The 27,875-nt window shown below is 40.8% G+C and overlaps 1 protein-coding gene across 11 annotated transcripts in view; it reads left to right on the plus strand.

Annotated features, from left to right (window-relative positions):
* The first annotated feature begins 859 nt into the window (after positions 1–859).
* LOC140371470 (receptor-type tyrosine-protein phosphatase delta-like) overlaps positions 860–27,875 on the plus strand; it is a 517,665-nt gene continuing 490,649 nt past the window's right edge. For 9 of the 11 annotated variants that reach the window (XM_072458628.1, XM_072458630.1, XM_072458637.1 and 6 more), the window contains exons 1-2: positions 863–976; positions 1,081–1,116. The gene's annotated coding sequence lies outside the window, so the exon portion shown is untranslated. Of the gene's footprint in view, positions 977–1,080; positions 1,117–27,875 lie in introns of all 11 variants that reach the window. The other 2 variants (XM_072458636.1, XM_072458627.1) reach the window with 2 other exon arrangements.

The raw sequence follows: 27,875 nt of genomic DNA on the forward strand, positions 1-27,875 counted from the left end.
GAGTCTTCATGAAATGCAGCTCCGAGCGCGCGCTGCAACAGCATCATCCCATCCCGCGTCCACCCTCCGTCTCATCCTCCATCCCGCTCTCTCTCCCTCCCTCCCTCTCTCTCTCTCTCTCTCTCGTTCCCCCTTCCCTCTCTCTCTCTCTCTCTCTCCCGTTCCCCCTTCCCTCCCTCTCTCTCTCTCTCTCTCTCTCTCTCCCGTTCCCCCTTCCCTCTCTCTCTCCCTCCCGCCCCCCCTTCTCTCCCTCCCTCCTGTTCCCTCTCTCTCTCTCTCCATCCCATTCTCCTCTCTCTCTCTCTCTCTCTCTCTCTCTCTCTCTCTCTCTCTCTCCCACCCTCCTGTACTCTCTCTCTCCCTCCCTCCCTCCCATTCTCTCTCTCTCCCTCTCTCCCCACTCTTTCTCTCTCTGTGTCCCCCGTTCTCTCTCTCTCCATCCCATTCTCCTCTCTCTCTCTCTCTCCATCCCATTCTCCTCTCTCTCTCTCTCTCTCTCTCTCTCTCTCTCTCTCTCTCTCTCTCTCTCTCTCTCTCTCTCCTCCCTCTCCGCTCCACCGTCGCCGGGAGCAGCGTCTGCGTGCGCGCGTGTCCGTGAACGCGGTGTAATCCGACAACACGCCGGGGCTGCGTTTGCAAAAGAAAACCTTCAGCGCACAGTTTTCCCCCCCAGCTCGTCCTTAATGGTGCTCTCGTTGTCTCTTTTGTCGACACAGATAAAGAGAGCAGGTAGAGCATTCGACACTTTTATTTCCCTCCGCTTTAAACGCACGTTATTGCAATACTTTTTGTGTGTGCGTGTGGAAGGGGCGGGCCTGTACGATTCTTAATGGAATTTGTTTTGGCTTCTTCTCTCTTGCAGTTAAGACCACTGTTTTTGGAATAAGACAAGAGAAGCGTTGCTGGTTTCTGACTTTGGCTGAAGAAAGAACGGACTCCTCAGGAATTTCCCTGGGAATTTATTCGGACGGCTCCGGTAAGTGGGCATTTTCATATAACGCTTTCTGATCAATAATGCATGCGCGTGTGAGTGCACCATCACGGATAAATAAGTGAGCGGCTCCTTTTTTTTAATTACAGTTACCGAGGCTTTGCATTCCACGGTCCGGTGATATAGTAAGTAGTACTTTTTTTGTACTGAGATGTGCTTTGTGGCTGCGTTCGCTCTTGGAAATATTTGAAAGTTGTGCATCGTGGCATTCTCTTTTTTTAAAAATGTGAGGATGCTGAGGATGGAGAAGTCAGCCGCTCGCGCTCTGCACACTCCAGATGGCAGCGCGGTGTTTACGGGGCTCGCGTCTCGTCATGACACATGTAACAGTTACACCACGCACCGGCCCCGCGTCCATTTGTGCCATCCATAAACAGGATGGGATGGCGACAGTGAGATGGGAGATTCATTACCGGGGAAGATGTTGCAGCGGGAGAGGGAGAGAGAGGGGAAAAAAAAAAAAAAAAGTTTGGGGGGGATTTATGGTGATGTTGTTGAGTCCCGGGGCCATCTGGAGGCTGTTGGTGCGTGCGCGTGCTCAGGTGATCCCGAAAAAAGGGCGCATGAGTGTGTGCGTGTGCGTGAGTGTGTGCGTGAGTTAGTGCGTGAGCGCGTGAGTGTGTGCGTGAGTGCGTGAGTGTGTGCGTGAGTGTGTGCATGAGTGTGTGCGTGAGTGCGTGCGTGAGTGTGTGCGTGAGTGTGTGCATGAGTGTGTGCATGAGTGTGTGCTTGAGTTAGTGCGTGAGTGTGTGCGTGAGTTAGTGCGTGAGTGTGTGTGTGAGTGTGTGCGTGAGTTAGTGCGTGAGTGTGTGCGTGTGCGTGAGTGTGTGCGTGAGTTAGTGCATGAGTGTGTGCGTGAGTGTGTGCGTGAGTTAGTGCATGAGTGTGTGCGTGAGTTAGTGCGTGAGTGTGTGCGTGAGTTAGTGCGTGAGTGTGTGCGTGAGTGTGTGCGTGAGTTAGTGCATGAGTGTGTGCGTGAGTTAGTGCGTGAGTGTGTGCGTGAGTTAGTGCATGAGTGTGTGCGTGAGTTAGTGCGTGAGTGTGTGCGTGAGTTAGTGCGTGAGTGTGTGCGTGAGTTAGTGCGTGAGTGTGTGCGTGAGTTAGTGCGTGAGTGTGTGCGTGAGTGTGTGCGTGAGTTAGTGCATGAGTGTGTGCGTGAGTTAGTGCGTGAGTGTGTGCGTGAGTTAGTGCGTGAGTGTGTGCGTGTGCGTGAGTGCGTGAGTTAGTGCATGAGTGTGTGCGTGAGTGTGTGCGTGAGTTAGTGCATGAGTGTGTGCGTGAGTTAGTGCGTGAGTGTGTGCGTGAGTTAGTGCATGAGTGTGTGCGTGAGTTAGTGCATGAGTGTGTGTGTGTGTGTGCGTGAGTTAGTGCATGAGTGTGTGTGTGTGTGTGCGTGAGTTAGTGCATGAGTGTGTTAGCGTGTGTGTGTGTGTGTGTGTGCGCGCGTGCCTGTTGTGACTCACTCTGGCGCGGCTTTGATGGCAGGTTTTGACGCGTGATTGACAGGGGCTCATGCCTAATGCTGTTTTTATCCTCGCCTCGTCTGGCAACTTTGAAACAAAAAAACCTGCGTTCATTACATCCTCTTTCTTCTTGTCTAGGACTACTACTGACATGTGATTCATAAAGCCAATTAGCTGTGATTTGCAGTCATATTTTTGCAGCTCCAGGAGGGGGAAAAAGTCATTTTAAGCGGCGAGATAATGAAGGGGAAAGTTTGCAGTGTTTTGCAGCTACATCGCAGAATGAGGGCAAGGACAGCAGCTCAGGCTCAGAGTGGAGATGTGTGTGAGGCGCCCTGTGAACGCTCAGGACTGTGGACCAGAGTGGAGTGACAGAGGGCTAAGTGAGCATGACCATTGAGGGGCGGTAATTGCATTATGGTCCAGCAGTCATAGACCGGGGGTAAGAGATAGGCTACTGTTGCATTGCAAAACCGGAAGCATTGATAAGCATTCTAATAAAGCTCAAACGTGAGCTCTTTTATCTAAAGGTTACCTGTCTTTGTAGAAGCGGTGGGATTAGCTCTGCTTTAGAGATGAATAAGGTTTGCAGGAATCTTTGGTTCAATTATGTGTGAATTAAAACTGCAAAACTTCTTTAGAGGTGTGAAAATTGCTGTCTTACAAGCATGATTTGATTAAAAAAAATTGCTTTTGAACAAAATCTAAGGATCAAACTGAGAGATAAGGCTGTCGTCGACTAAAACCTCTCCTGAAGTATGAAACCTATGAAGTATCTCTACGATTTGAGCAAGTGAACCACAAAATAACAGAATTAAAATACATATATCTGCAGAAAACCACAAGTTAATTGTGTATTTATTTGATTGAACCCACAATTCACTCCCAAATCTCAAAAGAATTCACTCAATTCTTTCTCCTTTCGTCTGTTGTGATGTCGATGAAGCCACCATCGACTAATTAAATGACTAAATGACTAAAGGTCTTCAGCCCGAGACAGAGAACACATCAACCTCCGAGGATAGTACGTTATTCAGATTTTGTGCTTCAATTAACAGAGCATTTACCACAGAACTAAAGGATGATTCCGCCGGTAATGATCTTAAAGTGCATTTACACCCATTTTTTCTCTCCCTAACCCCATATTAGTCTTTTACCTTGTGCTGAAGACCCACAAAAATATCCCACACAGAACATTTCCTTCCTCAAACTTTCATCTTACGAAAATCCAAGCACTAAAACGCGCTCTTCTTTAGGCCAGTTGTGCTGAGATGCACCATTTGCTGCATTTGCTGTCAGGCAGAGAATTTCCTCCACACCTTTCAAGGATTAGTCCCAAGTAAAAATGGTTCCTCCTCGCCGTTCCCATTTCCAGCAGACCGGCAACGTCCTGTCAATTTCCCATTTTACTTACTCCGCGATACTCTCCAAAACCACTGTCCGCACCACATCAATCACAGCTGGAAAGGATTTGTGCTGCTGTTTGCAGGTGTAAACTGGGCAGACAGTGACACATCTGCAGCCTGGACCAACGCTGTGAAGAACCAGCCACAGTAATGATGTCATACGTCTGCGTCAAAGGAAAGACATATCGCTATGGAGTTGTAACATCACTTGTCCGACAGTGTATGGGCCCAGAATTCTATCAAACCCATAAGTATTAAATCGCTGACATCTCCATTTGCTCTGCTTAGTATTTTATTACGTGACGTTGTGCCTCTCTTGTGACCGGATTTGCATTGTTAATTCGATGATTACATTTTCCGCGATGTTAAATCTCATTTGAATGGAAGAATGTTGCTGACAAGTAAACTTAAAGCAGGGTTAGCTCATTTTCAAACTGTGAAATAATGGAAGCAGGATTTTTAAAGCTTTCTCACTTCCTAGCAGCGTGATATCCCGAAACAGCCAATCAGCTCTGTGTCTGAAGTGTCTGAAGCGTGACATAATGACTCATGGCTCTTTCTAACAAGTTTGAAAAGATAAAATGCTTAATATTTGGAAAAAGACAGCATGTGGAGGGCAGATTTTTTTCTTTTTTACAATATACTCAAATTATTGAGGATGTGACCAAACAACAGCAAAATCTTTAATTTTCTTTCTTTGACATTGTATAACACGCTGGAAATCCTCAGTTTAAGACCAGCTTTACAAAAACAAACTTTCGGAATGACAAATTTAGATGAGACAAAAACAACCAGATGTAAAAGTTGTTTACATTTAGGGCTATTTTTTAAGCGACTGATTGATTTAAAAAGAGTACTGTATTTTCTGGACTATAAGTCGCACCTTTTTTCATAGTTTTGGCCAGTGTGCGACTTATACTTATATTCATACTTATATACTTATACTCCGGAGCGACTTACCTCTGATTTTATTTGTTATTTTCACACTTGCAACCGCATTTCATACTCCCGTGCGACTTATACATGTTTTTTCCTTCTCTATTGTGCATTTTTGGGCTGGTGCGACTTAAACTCCGGAAAATACGGTCATTTTTGTTGTTGTTATTGTGACCTGCATAATTGTGATGATCGATTCATCTCATAATCTTGACATCACTATACAATAAGATAAGGTAAGAATCAATCAGATGATCACTGATAGTTAAAGCGTTCCCTAAAATAACATTCCTTATCGTCTACATATTAAGAAGACTTAAACATTGTATATGTGGTGTTAAAAAGAAATCCACCCACCATTCTTCTGGCGTCTGCACCTCCACACAGAGAAATGCAGAAGCGCTGTAATAAACCTGATTCAGGTGACATAATCAGGGCACGGCTGAGATAGCAGTGTCTGTCTTTAGAACAGCTAAGAAATTGAGCTGGATGTTGTCTTTAAGGTGGAATATCAGGAAAGTGCTTGGGTTTATGGCCAGTAAAACGCAGACAACTAGAATAAACGTAATAATTAGATGTGATTGTTGCTGTTTGTGTTTACATCAACAACACCAGAAGACAGATGTGACTGTTTACATGCCATTTAAAAAATCTGAACTCAGAAATCAGATAACGATCAGACTTCTGGTGTGCATTTAAACGTAGCAAATGTGCTTTGTATATGAGGAAGAGTAAGTGATGATATTAGCAGTAAACCAAAAAAAAGTTAGAGGTAAAGGTAAAATTCAAGACATTAAGTAGTTTTATTTGACTAATACATGTTGTCAAAAGTATCTGGACTATAAGTGTAACTCGCACCAGGCAAAAAATGCATAATAGTGAAGAAAAATCATTTATAAGTCGCACTAGAGTATAAGTCACATTTTTTATAACCCACAGTTTTTGGGGAAATATATTTGATAAAATCCAAGACCAAGAACAGACATTTCATCAGGAAATGCAATTTAAAATATTAGAGAACATGGTGAATAGGTGTACGTATGCTAACGCTAACACCTTCAGCTACATGAGGCACAGACAGAACTGTGGTAAGTGTCTGGTATGTTAATGTAACATATGAACAGTTATTCAGATAACTATAGCATAAAGAACATGCTAACAAGTTTACCAAAGCATCAGTTTTACCCCAAATCACTCAATCCACTGAATTCTTCTTCCTCTGTGTCACTTCTAAACAACTCCACAAACTCCAGAGATAAAGAAAGTGCAGATTATTCTTCTGCGTCGCTTAGAGCCTAGAGCGCCCTCTTGTGATTGTCAGTGTGAAAAGAATCCACATGTGAAATGCGGTTGTCGGTTTAAAAATAACAAATAATATCACATATAAGTCTCTCCGGTGTATAAGTCACACCCTGGCCAAAACTATGAAAAAAGGTGCAACTTATAGTCCAGAAAATACGGTACTTCAAAGGAGTTGTGAAAAGTTTGTGTAAAAAGTGATGATGAATTGAAAATGAATTGCTACTGATACCGAATAATAAAGCGTTCTCTTTAAAATGGACTCAGTTAACAATAAAAACACACTTTGTGGATCAATTACTAATAAATTTATTATCATGCATCATGTATTTTCCAGCATATTCAACAGACGCAGCAAATGGTTCTGGGCGGCCATATTGTCCTCACGTTAGTGCTATATGGAGCACCTTGATTGCGGGCCAAGGCTGGGAACGTGGAGAAGGGGCCGCTCCAGGGGCCGCTTCATTATGAGGATGCACTGTCAGATAATTAGGTACACCTGGCACCGGCGTTTTCAGCAAATTTTGATTAATCCCAAAATAAAATGTCTGGCGCCTGCCAAAAAACACAGAACAGAACAAAACGGTGGACTTGTTTATTCATTTTTTTAATCCATATTTTGCTGTTGAACGCTATTGACTTTAAGCTAGATCTGTGGTGCTGAAACGTATCACACCAATTTTCAAACTAAATAAAGGAACTAAATTGAGAGAAAAGGGATGTAGCATAATGCGCACAGTTAGAACAATACAAAACACTTAAACTGTAAATGGTTTTAGGACGATTAAGGGCGATTACTGGACCTGAGCCGTAACTAAACCGAGACTGAGGGTGCGTTCACGCTCGCACATTCACTGTATTTCATCACAATTTGGACTAAAAATGAGGATTAAACCAGAAAACAAACCTGGACTAGATCAGGACCAAACAAAGTCCACATCAGGTTTGAAATGGGCTCATTTTAGGACAAAATAACAAGTGTGAACGCAACATTAATGAGCATTTCAACAGGACTGAATCAAAGACTAAATAACAGTGTAAATCTGAAATGTCTTCTCCAAAATGTTCAGTTTTCAAATATCACTATGAGCAGCAGGTACATCTATGAGCATGAGGATAAGGATGATGATGATCCATATAGGGTAGTGCTGTTAATCATATTTTAATCAAGATTGAGATTCAGTCATTTCTAATTGTCAAGAACAGGCTCGGGTCTTTTCAAAATAAAATAGAACAATATGACATGGCAATTACTAACAGTCAGTCTTGTTTATGTTCAGGGATTTAATATTGAAAGCCAATTGTTAAAGATGTAATACAATTGTGAGAGTTGTCATATGGCACATCCTTAATCACTTTCTATATTTAACCGATCTATTCATATGAAGGCCGCAACAGCTTGTTCTAATAATAATCCCTGACTAATAACTGGCTGGGTAATGCGGTCTCATTCTTACCCAACGTCAGGACAAAATGCTTTCTGCAAAAAAACCTACAAGTGATTCTGCGAACGACTTTACGCAGGTGTGTGTCGGATGGAAGAATTCATCAAATCTGCACATAGAGCCATTTCCAGTCAGGGAGAGCAGGAGAGTATGATTAATAGAACAGGCTCAAAAGCTTCAAATGTACTGTCTTTTTTCCTGTTTGCTGATTAGAAAATGCTGCGTTGTGAGATGAAACCGGAGTTTATTTATCAAGCGCGCCACTCGAGTCATAAATCACACACTCATTAAGCTGTTAAAGAGCAACATAAGCGTTCTGGTGGAAATATGGATTCTAGTAAATCATACACAACGCTGTATGTGAGATTACTGTATATTCAAGCTCTGTGTACAAATTAACAAGAGGTATTTGGGGCAGTCAGAAGTGGTGAAGAGTCTGGTGATATGGTGATAGAATTTGTATCGTGATCTGATTTCTGTATCAATCTGCTGTGTTGGTGAGCTCATGGCTTTAGTTACATTTTTATAGCAATGTAATATACTAGATACATTTTTATAGCAATGTAATATACTAGATGCATAAACTGGGATAAAATAGAAATTGTAATCTTGGTTCTTTATAATTGTGATATGATTCAACTTATTTTCAAGTCAAAGGCTGAGGTTGAAAATGTCATTAAAAAAAAAAAATCAAAAAAAAATCATAAAATAAAATGGAATGAAATGAAATGTAATAAGATAGAATAAAATAACAATAATTAAAAAACAAAAATCGAATCTACCGTACTAAAATGAAGCTGCTTCGATGAGAAGTTTCAGACGTTTTAGTTTGTTCTTTGGGTCAAAAAGTCTCCTAAATGATTTTTTAAAAATGGTGAACATTGATCGGAATCCCACAGTTAAAACCTAAAGTCTCAAATCAAATCACAATTGCGATGCTTGTCAGAAAGAATCATTCAACTCAACCATCACCTCGAATTTCTCAAATAGTTTAAAAGTCTAAACAAGTCTAAGCAAGTCAATGAGGCACAATACAAATGCTATTTAAATTGCCCAATGGTTCAACTTGAGTCCAAATCCAATACAACTACCTCTTCTCTTGCTATATTGCTTCAATATTGGGTGTCAAATTGCAAGAAACTTTCTCACATATTAACAACTGAATGCTATTCCTGCCCACTCGATGAACCCTATAGTTTATGTATGTTAATAAACATCATAATTGAGCTACAGTCCACAGAGAACAAACAAGCTGGAGTCCGCCATAGCTTTAGGTCATGACTCTTCACAAATTATACAGTATTGACTTTCACTGCGTGTTGCAGTGTTGGCCCTGCGACAAGTTGGCCACTGTCCAGGGTGTACCCCGCCTAAGGCCCGAAGTCACTGGGATAGGCTCCAGTCACCCGCGACCCCGAAAGGGAACAAGCGGTAGAAAATGGATGGATGGATGGATGGACTTTCACTGCTACACTGAAATTCATTAGGAAGTTTTGATAAAAGTAAGTTGAGGAGGTATTGAATGTATGTATACGCTATCTGCCTGTGGAAACAAAACAAGTACCGTATTTTTCGCACTATAAGGCGCACTTAAAAGTCTTTCATTTTCTCAAAAAACGGCAAAAGTGCGTCTTATAATCCAGTGCGCTTTATATATGTATTAATTCTGGTTGTGCTGACTGACCTCGAAGCGATTTTGTGTAGTACACGTTTTGTTTCGCTTAATGCGCCTTATATTCCGGTGCGTCATATAGTGCGGAAAATACGGTAAAGTGCTAATTTGCTGGTAGGTATACAGTCGGAAATTAAACCTTTTATGTAATTATTTGGGGTGTTTTTCATCTTAGAATGATCTTATATTACAAATAACAAACTACAAAGCCAAAACCTTTGTATCTGTTGAAGAAAGACATTTTTAACATACGACATGAAGAGTTACATCAATACAAAAAGTACAAGGCCGACACGCACTCCTCCATATCTTTAGAAAGTAGAAATAGTGTAGACTTTCAGCAGTACACATCGAAGGTACATCCAGGTCTGAAAACTATTCATCTCACTTGAACCGTAGTTTGGTCAGGTAAGAAGGATTTCACCCACCTTTCAGTCAAAATATTACATTTTTAGCAGTCTCTTTAGATTAAATTGGGTCGTTGGTTACTCGCAGAGAACTATGATGCAGATCTACGCAGGTAATATGCTCATGTATCATCCATGTTCCAGTTGTTCAAGGTGATCGCTCATGTCTTTATTCTAGATCATTATATTGCATCACTTACACAGTCATTAAAATCCATCTTTGCCAACGCTAACCCTCGAGTTGTTATTGGGCTTTTAAACGTTAATATGTTCTTTGGTTTCTTGTAGCGTGTTTGGTACATTTGCATATTTTGGGAAATGATTTAAAGGCGGTTCCTAAAATTAAAATGCGCATACGTATTTAAATCTAAACCAGTAACACATATACAAAACATAAACGTTGAATATTTTTGCGCAGGGTGGCATTTTTATGAAACCATTAGAGCGATTTAAATCATAAGTGCTATTGCAGATAATGACTCCGTTGTGCAGTTTTTAAAGAGCAAATACCGGTGCAATCTTGCCATTTTTGTAAACCGAACGCACTGCGAAATGGAGGGACGCTTTTATCTCGGCGCATGTTTTCTGGCAGGTTGACAGAAGTACGCAGCGCTGGCATGTCGGGTATTGGCATTAGAGTCCACTGAGAAAACAGGGCGGGATACTGCAGGCGACCTGGAGCCAGGCGACTTTGAACGGTTCGATGCCGCCGCCGCCGCCGCTGCTGCTTCTAAACCTAAACCGGCATGAACAAGAGAAATCAATTAGACCTACTCGGTTCCTATCCAAGGGACTTCTACCATGGGAAAGGCTGGGGCGAATCAAAGCGGCAAAGACACAAAAAAGAGGGGGGGCGAAAGTTGCCGAATGTGAACTCAAGTGGCGGTTTGTTGAACGCGTTGTCAGATCGGACGCCCCTGACCTCGAGATAACATTCATTCTCTCCCAAACACACTTGCGATTCCAGTCAGCTCCCCGTCTCTTCCTTCACACTGATGCTTGGGGTTTCTATGTGGTAAGGTCAGTAATGAGAATGGCTTGCACCGTGCATTGAAATGAAGTTATTGTTTGCTGAAAGAAATCTTACGGCTTTGTTTATTTGGACCTCAATATCAGTTCAGAAACACTTGGAGGTCATGAACGATAAGCACATGCTGTGAAGAAAAGAGAGCCAATTCAACTACTAACTAAAATGTTCTAAATATGTACATTTTCTATCATTATTGATGTTGAATATAATGATGAATTGTGATGGATTCGAATATCAAAACGGCAGCCCATTGGATGTTTGTTTGTTGTTAATGGGGTTGTCAAAAGTATCAAAAGATGCTAATCGATACTAAAACTAGTATCAAACTACATACTCATTTGAGCAAGTATCGATACTAAAGAAATACACATAGACATAACAAAATGTGACCTTTTCTGAACTGTTTTACAATGCGCTTGAGCTTTATCAGAAGATCCAGTAACTAAGAGCACATGGTAACATAAATTGAGTATTATTTTGTGTTGTAAATGATCGGTGATGGCGACAATAGGCAAGTTTATGATTTTATTCTCATAAAAAACAAATAAAACGTCTTTCACTGTAAATTTCCTGAAATGAACTATATATTGTTTCCATTTAACACAAAAATAGTAACATTTCTTCCCTCATAGTCTGAACTCTGCTTCAAACCACATGCTTTTACTGACTGAGGATTGGCTGTAAACCCAAGCATATCATTGACCATTACATATCACTGGTACTTGATTATTAAAATGTGATCAATTGCAAATCCCTAGCGACAAATGAACGCTGGTTTTGACCGTTCATCTGCATTTTTGAACAGTGCATGGCTTGGTTTGTTGCATATAGGGGCTGAATTCATCATAATTCTACACTCCTCTGGCTCATATTTAATTTTAGAAATATCCGTTTGCTCAAGATGGCAGAAAAGCCTCCGTATCCCATCTCAAACAATTACAGGAGGCTTAGCGCGGGTAATATCCATAGCATATCATTTATTAATAATGTTTCTGTCCACTTTCCAAACTCTTCAAAGTTAATTTAAAGAAATAAAATCACTATGTTTCCTGTAAATTCATTTGGTTTGCATAGCTAGCTAGTGTGGTTGATCGAAGATGATAAAACCGTTGAGGGTTTCATGCATATTTCATTGACAGCAGCTGAGTGTAGCCTACTGTAAATACTGAGGTGGAGAGTGCATGGCATAGATTTCACAGCACCCCAAGTCTCGATGCGCTTTGATCACTCAGAAGGAGGACACTTTTTGATCCGCGCTCTGCCTTGGACATTTAAATCAACCGTGTGACTGACAGGCTGCAGATCTGACAACAATGGCACATAATCTCCGCAGTTATATGGTCTGGATTAGTATAGTGTTACTATAGGTGGCAAGTACGCAATTGAAAAGTCGGTTTGACGAGATTACCCAAATAATCTGGAGGTATTTGAAGGAGTCAGACCCTGTGGTACGGTTCAATGGCCCAGATCTGCGTTTGAAGGGCAAATCCTCTAGTTCAGGAAAAAGATGAATCCTTTAATGTCGTATATGTGGACAGGATTTACAACAAAAATAATCTCGATCTGAAATGTCCTGGCAATTATGTTTTTAGGTAATACAACTGCAAGCAATCAAAGCAATATGTGTAGTTTTTTTTGTTGAGTTGTAAATGAGTCCACATCTGAATCAAATTGGGACTAAACTCTTGCGTTGTCACGATACTAAACGTTCAATACTCAATATCAAAAATACAACAGTGTAATGTCTTTCATTTTGTGGTCCTAGTTCTGATATGCCATTAAATTATTCCAGAAAGGTTGACCAATCTACTAAATTCGGACTAAACTGGGAATGAAACCTGGAACAAACCATGACGAGGACTAGAACAAGACCAAACCAAGTCCACATGAAACTGGGTTCAAACTGGGACCTAGCCAGGACAAGTCTGAAGCTGTGTCTGAAGCTATGTCATATATTTTGAGCATCATATAAGTATCGGAGCCTAAACAATACACTATTTCATCTGTCACCTACGTTTTGGATTAGTTAGCGCCTTATTTCAGATACTTCTCTTTGGCTATAAAGGTTTGGGACAGGCACAGAGAAAGATGCTAACCTCTACCTCGCTAAACCTCCTTTCTACACCAGTGAAGCGATGACATCGTGAGCAGCGAAGGCTATGAAAATGCGCTTCCTTCTCCTAATCTTGTGTGTACTGTCGGCGTGGTCTCGTGATGGCGGTCACATGTAAACATACAGCCCGGCCGCCCACTCAGTCCGGCTGGAGGTTTTGGCAAGCGCCGGTGCGACAGATCCTTTGGCATCACCGGAGAATAACAATGAGGATTTGGGGAGGGATCAGTTCCTCAGTACTGTGCCAAGCTGGTGAGATTTATGTAAGGCCTGGCTTCGATATAGGCCCATTAGTCTCTACCAGATAAAGCAACGCTATCTAACGTGCTAAACAATGGGTATTCTATTACACAGACTTTTATTTCAGGCATTTAAATTGCAATGAAGAAGACTGGCCAACAATTAGCCAACATAATATAGCTTTGTTCTATTCATTTATAAGTTGTAACGTCTATTTAGAGTTAGCATCGCAGGCTAGCAACATGTCGAGTGACCAACTTGCTAAAGGTGATAACGGGAAGGAAAACAACTGAAGACGAATGATTTGAATCTACATTTCTACATTTGTTCAGGTCCAAGCAATACATAATTAATTATTTATTATGTTTTAAGGCTTGTAACGGCGTGCTCATGCGTATGGCCGCAACTTGCAATGGTGAATGGTGGATTTACAAAGTTTAATCTTGTTTAATCTTAAAGGTACCATAACATGCAAAATCGACTTTTCAGAGCTTTTAACATTCTTACATTGCTAATTGTGCTTCATATATGTACCCAGAGTGTTTTTTTGATTGATTCCCGCAGTTTTTAGCTATATTACAGACTAACTCCTTTCCTCCAATCTCCAAACTGACGGGGGGGTGGAGGCAAGACTGCGTCATAACCCCAGGCACGCGTCACCATCCCCCAGATCGCTCTTCGCAAGGGTGGGGGCGAATATCAAACCAAGCCGTTTGCATTTCCGGTTTGGTGAGGGGGTCCAAGGTCTGGGTGATATTTCTTAACTATTATGTTAAGGGTGTTGCACAACCCGTATTATTATCAATTATACACTTAGGATAGACTACGAAACGTGAAAAAAAGTATGTTATGGCACCTTTAAACTACTGACATTTGTATCATTAACTAGGACAATGCACAAAGCACTAGCATTTAGAGTTAGCATTTAGCTTCCACAACAGCTTATCGAGTAACTTGTTAACCTAAAATGACAAGGTGTTAAAAAGAAGGAGAGCAGGTGGATCTGTATTTCAGCATCTTTTTCATGCCCGACTTCCACAATAAACTTGTTGTTATGTTTTGTGGCTTGTAATGGTGTTATCTTGAATACCCATGCAAGTTGATGTGTGTTTTTAGCTTCTCCGGCGCCGCATCGCACCCTCTTTGAAGCCACCCCCAGCTCGTGGCCTCCTCTTCGTCTTTGTCTTCCCCTTCACAAGCTTAAAAAAAAAAAAAAAAAAAAAAAGGGATCTGTCAAAACCCATCCTTTCTATTGTCTGGCTTTTTTTAACACAACTTTCTTCTCCTTCTCTTTTTGGGCTGCTATGAAAATTCACTCAGCCCTGACCCCCCAGTGGAACTCAACATGTCATAACAGGTGGAAGGTTGACGTGTTGTCTTTTTGACGTGTTGTCTTCTTGATTCATTTGCTATAATGGCAGTTCTTTGACGTGGTCTTCATATGGGTTCGGACATCAGACACTGAGCTTCCTTATAGGCGCTATCTTTTCTAAGTTTTCTGGTGGAGTTTCCATCACCTGCTTATCTTGTGAAAATGTTATTGCTTTGCCTTTCGGTCTCTCATTTATTCAGATATATGTGTTTTTATTGCCAACAACACACAGATAGACAGATAATAGAGACACCTTCTTTTCTCCATGGAGTTTGCAGAGTTGTATGCCGTTTTTTGAACATTACAGACAAAAAAACAACATCTCCATGGAGAAAACTATCATTTGAACCTCCCAACTTGTCAACATTGAACCCCACCCGACTTGTAAACATTGTTAACCCATAAGTTGTTGTTATTTTATCACAGAAAGTTTAACAAGTGTAAAATAGAATAGAATAATAAGGTTCTTACCAGCATCCAAGACCATTCCCACAAGACACTGCTGCCAGTATTAATAGATGCGAGTGTGCGTTGGAAGCTGCTGCCTGGGATCGGACTATTTTCAGCAGATGGCCAGGGTTTCGATAAGCATCTGGACATTATAAGCTAAAATGGCAAAGAAACGTGACTTCAAACGACGGTACAAGTGTAATCATTCCGAAGACATTAGCTGCAATTATTTGTCCACCTACTGACCCGTGGCAAAATCAGCGCAGACTCAAGCTGTGTTCTACGTGCCAAAAAGGACAGAGAAACCAAGCTGGACTGCTACAACAGAAAGTATTCCAATATTCCAGCATACAGTACACAGGAGATGGCATTAGCATCCATTGAGTTGGGAGTGTAAGAAAAATCAATGGAAGGTGAAAATCAAATTTGCCCAAAGAGCCTTTAGGCAAAGTGCAATTTGAAAACACATCTTTTATTTTCCCCCGGGCGTCTGACTGGAGCAGGCAGGAGATGGAAAGGGGATCTCAGCTTTATAGAACAAGACAGACCCACGCTATGAAGGAACTACCCCCAACTCACTTCTCCCCCTTTGATCGGCTAATTTGATTAGGGACACTTTCGCCTTATTGGATCATATCTGGCATCGGAGGTGCCCGTAGACCAATAAAATCTACTTTCCTGAAGAAGCAGGGAGTTAGGAAGCGGCCCTGTTCTCCTGGCGCGCCCCGTGTGGGAGGGGGTAATGACGGTAGGTCTTCTGCGAAGGGGAGGAGGAGGAGAGATGGGCGAGGTGGCGTGATTGAACTGTTGACTTGGGGAATCTGATCTTCCCAGAGAGAGAGAGAGAAAGACTTTAAGACATTATTTGCCGCGAGATAGAATAGATTGCTGCAGGAGTTATGGCACGTCCGACCATATTGTGACCTAGTTTTGAAAGAAGGTCTGCTGGGGTTACAACGTATAATTGGTTCTAAAATTGGAATTGACTTTATGTTAATGTTTCTTTTCCACTATTGGGGTAAAATACTTTATTAGGGAGTGATTTTTACTTCTTTCTTTTAGATTTTCAGGACTTAAATAAAGTCTGGGGGTAACACAAAAATGTTAACTGTACTGTGACTTCTTAGTGCAGCCCTTCCATAAATGCAAAAGTAGTAGTAGCCGTGTAAGTGGTTGATGTGTGTTTGTTTAGAGTTTTAGGGAGGGAAAACTATGATGTTTTAAAGTCTGAGAACAATAAAAACCCATCAACTTGCAGACCGTAATTGATACTGAAAACTACAGACTGATGAACTTTAGCAGGCAAGAGATTCTTGACTCTACACAGACTATTTTATTCTAACTCTTGGCTTTCTGTGGGCAGTGGTGTGGTCCCACAGCCTGACACCATTAGTCCAGTGTTCTGATGGGTGTGAAGATGAGCCGGAAAACGCACATCTCCTCATGCATGGGCACCCACATCACCCACAGTCTGAGGACACGGCCACACTTCGTACTGTTGTCTGTTCATGAGCCCTTTGCATGTCTGGTTTTAAGGAAGAGGATGCTTAAAGTCCCCAGTGTGAAATTTAGACAGGAAATGTACTTAAATGCATGAAGTATTAAGTGAAAGTCCAACATGTACTGTAGTAGTAATGATTATAATTAGGGATGGATTTTTTTGAGCGGTAACCATTATTTGCATATTTAAAAAATCAATTAGATCCACAAATGTATGTCAAGTTAAGCTTAAAAATTAAGTATTTATCTGGGAAATACTATAATGTGTTGCATGATTGTGTAAGCATACGTATATACAGCAATATTTTAGCTTAATAAAATAATTTCCATTTTTTCTCACTTGTCTGTTCAAAAAGACAAATCGGATGCACTGAGGACAAGACTGTCTCAACCTTCTAAATCAGACCTCTACTATAAGTTGCACTGGAGGATGAAATGCGGTTGCAAGTGTGAAAATAACAAATAATATCATAAGTCGCTACGGAGTATAAATACAAGTATATAAGTATAAATTTGACGATGAACGATGAACAAAGGTGCGACTTTTAGTTCGAAAATCACGGGTACACATGTCTCTGGTAGATAAGAGGCGGAGGGATCAGAAAGAGAGAGAGTTTAAGGATATTCGATATACAGTAATATTGAATCGTTTGATACGGTTGTCACGGTTCAGTACATTAGTCCACTCGATACACACAAATCACTGCATGCTGTAATGTCATATATTTTGGTATGGAAAGGAAAAGGTTAAACTGTGCCGTCCTTCGCAAATTCAGGAAGTTACAGCGGCTATATTTTAACAGCGGTGTGTTTTATTGTACACTGATAGACCCAGGAATGACCAAAATACAAACTTCTAAAGACTCTAGACCTGATTTTGGCTTTATTTGTCGTTAAATGAAGGTGCTCATATTTCACCCGTTACTCGCGTTTTGTGATCTTCTTTTCCGACATTATCTTAAAAGTTTTGCTCAGAAAATGGTCTGTTTAAGACATTTCTTTGTAATAATAAGCTCATTTCATTAATCTGAACGAAAAGAGCAGTGAGTTGTGTGTGTTAAGAGCAGGACACTGTGAGAGGAGCTTCTGTCTGTCGCTGCTGCTGCTGCAGACGAGGTTGACCGACGCAGACTCAGACATAAGAGAGTCTGGAGCAACAGAGACTATATTTAGAAATCAATTATGAAATGCACAAAATGGAAAGGTCTGATGGTGTATTTTTCGAAGCAGCCTATATTAAGTAGTGTTGTACATCATTGAACAATTTACAGCTGGCAATGTTGTGTACCAAGTTCATATCATAGGTGGTGAATATATATTTCTAATTACCATGGAGCTAATATCGAAATTGAAATCGATATCGTGACCTAGTGCTAAGCCTCCCTAAACTTGGAAGTCTAGAATCACCACTGTTCCACCCTAATTATAATAAACCATGAATAATTGCGAAAATTGTGGAGTTGAACGAGAGGTAGTAGTGGTAGTCATAATAATTCTTAATGTCAAGGCAGTTAAGTAGTATATTTGACTTATTCTTGTACTAAACAGACTTTCTACCTCTGCTTTTTATAGTAAATCATTCTTTACAACATTAATGAGCTATAGAAACCAAATTGAATCAGTATTTGTAAGTCAATTTATATCGTGAATGGAGCATGGCAGCTCTTTTATTTGTGCTCCGCGTTGGAAAGACTAATTGGCAGTAAGCATCATTACCCTAAACCCTGCTCTATGCCGAGTGCTCTTTTTGTGAGCTCCATTAAAGCTCATTCAAAACTAGAGCTCAAAATGCTACTTATCAATCCCCGACCTCATCCTGCGAAATGTTTACAACACCATCCTCCTCCAAACTCATAATTAACCCAACGAAGCATCTGCACGAGCGGTGGGCAGCGGACCTGTGCAGAGTTTAGAGGTGAACATAAATCATCTGCAGACGAGATGTTTCATTTGTTCATTTACCAAAACATCGTGGACATAGAAACACATTCATGGATAATGGTCTCTACTGGCAAAAATGACTCAAAATACGGTTAATTTGAAATAATCTTACTCGAGTAGAAGTACAAAGTGTTCTCAATTGAGATAAAGAAAGGGAAACTGCAGTATCCGGGCATAATATTGGATTTATAATTGGAAATGTGTGTACTTGGAAGTAAAAAAGGGTGTTATTTTCAAAGAATAAACCACATAAATGAGCAAAACTAAATCGTACATGAAGGAACGGCGCAAAGCAAAAAACAAATGTTCAAATAATCCAAAAAATGCTATTATAAACACACATTGTTAGAGTAACTAAACCTTTTATTCAAGTAGAGTAATGTTACACTGTAAAATACTACTACTACTACTACTACTACTACTACTACTACTACTACTACTACTACTACTACTCCTCAAACAGAAGAAGGGCAATTGCATTAAGAAGCTACTCAAATAAATGTAACTTGGTACCACCCACCTCTGTCTACCTGCCCTTTACTTCTTTCTTCTGGGTTCAAATCACATTGCGTAATAAGTCAGCCAGTTCCCCAGACGCCTCTGCGATGGTTCACAGTGGGATAATGTTTGCTCAAGTTCCGCTCAATGAGATTCAGTGCTCGGGCGACACCATTACTCTGAGCTCATTGCCGAGTCAGGTTGGGTGGGCGAGTCTGGGCTGCCTGCGAGTCGAAGCAGCCAGGCGCCAGATGAGAGAAAGCACCTCTCCAGACCGATTACACGTCTGCGGAATAGCATTGCACTTCACCTCTGCCTCGCTCGCTAATGAAGCTGCAAGATGAATTAAACCAGGAACTCTCCTCCTTCGTGCTGTCTCTTCTCCGCTTCCTGTAAGCCGTTCGAATGCTGCATGGCCTAGTGCTCAGCCCATCAGCTCGCAGGCGGCATGACGGCAAGGGGTGTGGTCTCGATGTAGCTCTGACAGTTTACTTCATTCTATTGGTGTTAAAATATACTCCAAGTACATCTTCGTTCCCTCGTCAGGAATTGTGTTCAAACTCCATGTACTGGCAGCAGAGGTAATTGTGAACTGGAAATAAACAAAAGCTAGCTAAAATGCCCCTAAAATGCAGTTGTAATGAACACGATTTAATTGTAGAAATGCTCAGAAATAGTCCACCGATGATTCATTGACTTCAAACAGAGCGGAAGATGTCAGCGCTTTACTTATGACGTCAAAAAACATTGTGAATTTGAAACAAATTGTCTGAGGCTCAGAGGGAAGAGGACCTTGTAAACAGGACGGATGGAAAAAGCCTGAATGATGCTAAATACAACCCCAGTTATGTTTTTTCAGAGGGAGCAATGCAATAAAATGGTTAAAAGCACAAAAAAGTAAAGTGTCCATAATATCTGTTCTTGAATGTGTTCAGTCCAGTAAAGCTATGGCCAAAACAATGTAAATACAATAAAATAAAACGCTCAATATGAACGGCCATTCAGAAACTATTTCTTTCTTTCTTTTTCTTCACTTTTCTCCGTTCAAACACCACCTCGGGAGCAGGATTGTCACACTCTCCTCTGCTCCCTCAAAAACTTTAAATCACTCTAAATCCTATCTCCACCTCAGCATCAGAATCACCAAACTCCCATTATCCCTCCACTAAATCAGTAGAATTACAACTTATCGCTTACCACAACTTTGGCATCGACATTACAGTGACACAGACAGAAGTATACTATTCTCCATAGACCCACCACCCGTCCTTGTTTCGGTCGTCCTGGACAGCCATTTATATCACTTATATCGAGAATGTCCTGCTTTTTCATGGGGCATCTAAAAATTATTATTTTTTTGGGTGTTTTGGGGTTGTAATATTTTGCCACTTGTTGCTATTTCATTCTCTATCTTTGCGTTACAATGGATAAAAAACTAAAATCATAGGAACATATTGCAATTATACCCTGCGACAAGTTGGCCACTGTCCAGGATGTACCCCGCCTAAGGCCCAAAGTCACTGGGATAGGCTCCAGTCACCCGCGACCCCGAAAGGGAACAAGCGGTAGAAAATGGATGGATGGATGGATATTGCAATTATCAATGAGCGTACATCTCCCAAGTCCACTCCTCCATGTCCCTCCACCTGAAGTGAACTTACCACCATTTTGCTTTATTTTAGAACAGCTTCAAATTCTCCTCCAGAAGCCATTTACAAAATAAACCACTAGTTTCGCCGACATCTCTGCCCATATCCTTCTTTTTTAAACCCTTCATCCATAACACAGCAACAGCCTCGTCTCCCCTGTCCAATAACATCAAAAGAACTGTCCCGAACGGCTCCGCCCCGTCACATCCTCTGCATCAGGGTAAACTTTCCCCCCAGTCCTCTTTGCCAGTCATGTACCACAACCAGAACTACATGCTCCTCTGGCAGCCGGAACAGGTGGACGACACCACGGCGAGCACATTTGCACTAATTGCAGGCAGTCAGTGAGACGTATCTGAAACGGAGACGACAGCTCTCGCCTGCAGAGGAAGTCGGAGCAGCCGCAGCCTGAGCCAAAGTGTTTTAAATGGATTACACCAGTGTGTCATTGCGATTACACAATCCTCACAGGGCCCGCCACCAGATGAATTGTATTTCATGGCTTTACAGCAGATCTTTTCTTTCCTTTTCTCCAGCGACGTGAATGGTTGTCCTCTCTGCTGTGATCCGTGTTCTGAATATGAGATTGTTTTTGTGCCTTTGAACTGCCTCACAAACAGTTTGTCTGATACTTATCCTTAAAGGGACACTTTCTATTCTTATCTCGTTTTTTTTTTTTTTCCCTCCGAAGCAGTTCTGTAGATTATATCCAATGGCACTAAAGAAAGGCTAAGTGCTCTTTCACTTGGTCTATGCTGTGTTAATTGCACACAGCCTTTTTCTAAAGTGTAAATACCAACACATATTATAGTACAAGCAGATAATTATGGAGGGAAACTGGGTAGACTGTAAATAGTATTATTAAGATTGAACAACGGCTAGCGGTTAATTACCAGTTCAGAATGTCTAAATTGTTTTCCTTGGGGTTAGTGATAGGCAATACCAGTGATCTTTGTTTCGACCCAATACCGTGTAGTATTACTACGCATTAAGTATTACAATATAGATCCGATAACAGTACCACCAGAGTTTTGTATTGCATTTAGACTCCTCCTACTATAAAGACATTGACCATGGCGTATACAGGCTAGAACTGATTCAAAAAAATATATATTTTTGTATGAGAATAAATATTTTCATACCTTGTCTGTACCAATATATTGATATTTTGATATCAGTGTGCCTAGTACACTACCAGCACATTTCTAGTATACAGTAAAAAATACATTTATGTAACCTATATATCGTATATCATCTATAATATTTCATATTCTCAGCATCGTCCTGCAAACAGCACTTCCACAAATCCTAAATATACTCCCATGGTTCAGTAATGACACAGTGACATGCTTTCCTTTATCTAATGTGTGTGTGCTGCCCTGCAGGTCGGGTCGACAGTGAGAGCTCCAGGTCAGAGCGTGTGAGGAAGGTTAAGTCTCAAAGGAGTCCATTAATCAGTGAAGAGCGGCGGGTTAAACACTGCGCTGACCCACCAGGATGTATGTTCAACAACAACCCAATACCGGAGCACTCGCTCACTTAACTGGATTCATTCCACTGCCTCTCTGTAGCGCGCCCCCGTCACCAGCGCTCACAGCTCACTAAAGCTAGACTTTTAGTGACACGCTGCTCCAGAGCCAAAGCCATGTGGGTTGGATTACATCTGCTATGAACGCACATTTGGACACAACGGCGGGGACATTATGTATTGTTTGTCTACGTCCATCGAGAGTGATGGCGTCAGAATTGAGAAAAAGAAACGCTGAAAGCATTTTAGAGCGGGAGAGAAGCTTCATTTATTTAGAGAGGGAAATCATTTTAGCCAATTTAGAACACTTTTTTTCAGTTGTGTGTTGAAGCGGTGTTGATTCCACAATTATGTACTGTATAATCTGCATGGAGTTACTTTAAAAACATGTATATCCCTACAAAGGAGGTGCTACAAACGTATATATATATATCACAGTTTGATTTTCATAAACACTCATGTGCTCTTTGTGTATATTTTATTGAAGAAGTGACTTAAATAGTCATCTGCTTCTTCTGAAAGTTCATGCGTAATTGCAGTTGGTTAATTCCACCTGTCACTCACTCACTGCACTGCTGTGGCTGACCGATAGGGGCTGTTGCTAGGTAAAAGGGGTTTTGTAGACCGTGGGAAACTGGATTAGGGTTAGAGGGTTAGGGTTTAGAGGTTAGGGTTAGGGTTTAGAGGTTAGGGTTAGAGGGTTAGGGTTTAGAGGTTAGGGTTAGAGGGTTAGGGTTTAGAGGTTAGGGTTAGAGGGTTAGGGTTTAGAGGTTAGGGTTAGGGGTTAGGGTTTAGAGTTTAGAGGTTAGGGTTATGGTTATGGTTAGGGTTAGGGTTAGAGTGAATCAAGATGTGGCTAGGGTAGGGTTAGGGGTTAGGGTTAGGGGTTAGTGTGGGGGTTAGGGGTTAGGGTTAGAGGGTTAGTGTGGGGGTTAGGGGTTAGGGTTAGAGGGTTAGGCTTAGTGTGGGGGTTGGGGTTAGGGTTAGGGGTTAGGGATAGAGGGTTAGGGTTAGAGTGATTCAAGATGTGGCGAATTAACCAAAATAGCAAATCATCACAATTTCATTTTTACCACCATACTTCCCCGCTCTTATCAATACTACTACTAATACTGCTTTTGTTCTGCAAGTTTAAGGCTGCTGTGTCTCATTTTCCTTGCCCAAGTGACACATTAAACGTATAACTCAACCATTTCACCGAGCAACATTTGAGCCCGCCACTTCCTTCCGTTCTCCAACTGTCCACATTGTTCTTATTCACCCGGCTCTTCACTTCACTTTGCACTCCAAAATCCACCTCCACAGCCGTCGGCAATGACACCGTCCCTCCCTCTTTCCCCAGCGGTTCCTCGAGTGCCAATACAGGACTTAATGCTCTTCGTGGCCTTATGACGCGGGACACTTGCTCCTCAAGCTAATCATAGGACCGTAGCCTGTGGAACCTGAGCTGCCCTCTTAACAAAAACCATTGTGCCACACTATTGAGAACAGTACAAATGAGTGTGCCGTTTGTGCCCGGTGGCCACTGGGACAATGAATTCTGCTGGCTTTATCACATCTTGGCCTTGGCTACTATTAATCTTGTAGACTGTATGGGATAAATTAATGCAGCGTGGGATTTGTAAGGCTATGGATATGGATTACTTTGTCCAGCTGTATATTTGAATTGGGCTTCAATGGTAATTCTGCAGGACTCAGATTAAACTCATCTGATAGCAGTATATGCCATAACAAAGTGCATTATTACAGGCCGTGTCAGCCTGCGTGGCTGTACGGCGCCACTTCAACTACTGCGTGTGTGCAAAAGCAAATAACAGTTTATGAAGAATGATTTGGCCTTCATGTAGACTTTGCAAACTCAAGGGATGTGTCTTGTCGTTTTTGCTTTAACTTTTGTTCTGTACAAGAAAATACAGTAAATACACAATATAGAAAAGTAAACGTCAGACAAATACCAATATAAACTATTGTCTAAGGCCACAAAAGAAGCTGTAACAAACCTTTAAACACATTTCTATTCACATACATACTGTACATTACCACGCTTTAGAACGGCTTTTTCAGATGGAAAAGTGAAGCAGGGTGGACCACCTTTGCACAGCCAATCAGCTCTCATCCCAAAGCCTCATACAACGACCAATGAACTTTTTCTGAGACGTTTGCAATTGATGAAATATTATATGAAGAGCAGTTTTGTCACATGGTTCTGTTTTTACAATATACGTTATGGGAACAAAAATAAATGTACTTATATAAAATAAATAGACAGACAGAGAGAAATAAAAGTAAAGAGCAACTATCTGATGGAACAAACGTAAAGAAAAGTGTGACTTTTGTGTAAATTCCTTCGCATGTACATTATACCACCTTTTGTTGGAGACATTTTGTTGGTCCTTGCCATCTCTCACTCACAGATTTATAGTGCATTAGTAATGGTTTAGTCCAGTGCAGCAGTGCCATCCGTCCAGACCTCTATCCACTCCGCCTGATCCTTGATTACCGCGTGGATCAGACAGGCTGCTGAGGACAGGGAGAGTTTTGGCCTTACACTCATGGCCCTTCCGGAAAAAAAAATAGGAGGCCAGTAATGGAACGCTACTCTCCACTCTACAATTTCATATGGGAAATGTAGTTTATGGTAATCATAAAGCCAGGGCCAAATGGATGCAGGGTCAGCGCAAAGCATAGAAAATTGACATGTTTTGCAGGTGCTGGGAGATAGTGCTGCTCCCTGTCAACAAGGTTAGCCAGAGCAGGTGTTAATGCATGTTTCATGATGTAAAACAGCCATTTAAATTTTGTAACAATGTCAAAATCCCATGCATATGCCTTATAAAAATACACTCACTCTGTAACACGCTAAAATGTAGAGACCAATATGGCTATAGAATCCAGAAAAACTGATGGCTGATATTTTTGGAGAGATATATTGGACCAATTTTGACAGTTTTCTCTAAATTGTATCATTTCAATTCACTACTGCCGGTAAATGCATCCACAACTCCCGTTTTACCATTGCCTGGATAAAAGAGCAGTGTAGTCACATTTTGGGCTGTCCCTCTTCAAACTTAAGTGTTCAAATAAAGCTTTATGTGTATTCCTTAGGCAGCAGGTTGGCTCAGACAAAACATCGGTTCAAAAAATCACAATAGAATTCATTAAAATAAATACAGAAATACATCGCTAGCTTCTTTTGACCTTCTGTTGACCTTCAGTAAATTCCACGATGAAATAAAAGGACCCAGAGCCCAGAGTTGATAAACACTGTCAAAAAGCGAAAATTATTATCTTGCTCCGACCCTCTTTAGCTTTTGGCGGTTGCTCGTTTTGCTTGCCTTACGCTCTCTTGTAATGTTTATGAACCTCCAGGGACAGTGTATAAAATATTCATTGGCGCAGTGAGTGCAGGCAGTCAGGCTTAATGTTGCCGTTTTAGTCCCTTGCCATGATACAAATTGTTTTACATGTGTTCTGGTGAAAGGGAGCTAAGGTGGAGGTGAATCATTGCTAGTGTTTTATGATATCTATGTTTAAATGTTTGTTTTAGCATTTCTCTGTGGAGGTGCACGGCCATAATACACCCTCACAGTCTGGAGATGGATGCTCATTTATTTGCGCATTTTCCCTGGCGCTGAAACATCCCGAAGGCTAGAACAGGATTGAGGTGAGCCAAGATCCATAACCAGAGACAACTATCTACTTGGGTAAAAAAAGGGAGGAAGAATGGACATGCTAAACCTTTGATAAGTTGTGTTTTTCTTTCTTTTTTATAGCTGTTAGAATGTAGTTTCTGGGATCTCGAGAGCACGCCAATACTTTTCATACGGTGACAAATTGCAGCAGATGTTGTTCCAGATTCCACTTTCCTGTTTATGTTTTGGGATTAGCAGTGGGTGATATTAACAAAATGAATATCTTGATTTTTTATTATTAAAAAATAAAAAGATAATCAAACAGTATAATATCAATCCAACTTAATTAAACATAAAACATGTATTTTTATATATTAGTTGGGATTTGAGCAAAAGACAAAATGTGAAATGACAAAAAATACACTTATTTGGATGTTCACAACATTTAATGCAACATTGTAATTCTTATTTTTTGCTGAATTTAACTTTATTTTCCAATCTTGCGTAACTTCAAAACAACATTCAAGATATCATTGATATTTTGTTCATCTGCCCACCTCCACTTAAAGCTCAGAGAACAGTTTTAAGCACAGTATGTAAAGTAGCTGCCAATGAATATTATAATATAAGTTCTCAACGACTTGCGACCTGCTGAATAAAAGAACAAAAGTAGAGAAAATGCATTTTCCTGCTCAATAATAGGATTTAATGAAGGCAACAGCCTCAAAGCCGGTGGCTGTCAGCTATAGGCACATGGATTATTATAATCCGCTACTCATACATTCTGCAGGTCATTCAATCATGTGGGAGACTGAGTCTTATATTAACAATAACACAGAGATGTCCACCATGTTCTGATGCTGAGACAGAGCAAATAAAATAGTCTGGTTTTATGCTCAGATTTCCTTCCGATTTGCCCTCAGTCTGTTTGTCTGAAGAGGCAACTTTAGAGGGCTAAAACCAAAACCAAATACAGCCCAGTTCTGCATATAAAGTGTGATCGGATATCTCCACGTTGTAACAGTAAAAAACCCATAAAGAACCAGAAATCTTGATATTACATTGTAAAATTGGACCTCAGATTTTGAAGGCGTTCATGACAAAGTTCTGTCATTTGTATTTGAATCTAGAAGTCCAGGCTTTTATCATTATAGTTTGAAATAGTAGTAAACACGTGGGTTAGGAGTGGTTTATTAAAAATACAATAAATATACTTGTAATTTTCCTGGATGAACTTAAGCAGAGAGTTTGCAAGAAAATCCATGAAAGCAAAATCAATCACATATAAGTATAAGGCTAAAAATACATGCAGTAATCTAAGATAGAGACTGTTGTGATAGTGTCGAGTGCAGTTTCCTTAAAGAGCTGAGATAAAAATGTGAAAGCGTCTCCCAGAGGAGCCCCGTATGATAATATATGCAAGAAAAAAATCTATTATGAGCACAATGACGAGAGATCAATGTAGCCTCTTAGTCCCAGTGACAGGCTGAAACTAATACAGTCATTAGCGTTAATGCCACCGCTGTATAAATGGAACGGCGTTATTTTTAATGGGCCGACTGCTGCTGCGCTGGGTAAAAAAAACTGTAATCCAACAATCGGTCGTGTGTCTTTGGGCATCTGTATTGAACAGCGGGAAACGACGGGCGAGATCTTTGAAGAATGAGCACGAATCCAGAGTTGTAGAGTCGGTGCTAGAAGAAGTGCATTGAATAATTTCAGTTTGACATGTGAAAGAGAATAGAATAAACGGATGACTCTAATACAGTCGTGTCACATGCAGTGTCATATTTTGCGCATTCGTCGCAACAAAAACAGCAAAAGCTTATTCCTGAACAGCTGCTACAGTTGGAGCCTTTTAAAATTTAAACAATGATAAATTCACACAATCTGATCAGTCATGCTGGTAGCACTAATACTTGTGAAATTTAGTTTTGGTGGAATAATGTCATACGAAATCACATTAGTCTGTTTATGAATGTGATAGTTAACAGTTGCTCCAGTAAACACCAGGAACTCTTGCAGTTTTGGATATTTACTGAAGCTTTGACTGTAAAACTGTAACATACAAAAATAGAAGCATATTACAATCATGTTACAACATTTATATGAACACAACACAGGCAGAAATTGATAAAACTATACATTTTAGGTAAATATGACGTAGTAAAGAACAACATTGGCTTAAAGAACCCATTAAAAACGTGTCTCAAATTAGCGCTTAGCTTGATGCTAACATGCATTGAAAATACCATAGACATGCTAATGCTAATGTGTAGAAAAGTTCAATCTAAGTCATTTAT

Source organism: Eucyclogobius newberryi, unplaced genomic scaffold (assembly GCF_026437365.1).
Source record: "Eucyclogobius newberryi isolate DKJ021-1_F unplaced genomic scaffold, fEucNew1.0.hap1 SCAF_22, whole genome shotgun sequence".
Classification (NCBI taxonomy): Eukaryota; Metazoa; Chordata; class Actinopteri; order Gobiiformes; family Gobiidae; genus Eucyclogobius; species Eucyclogobius newberryi.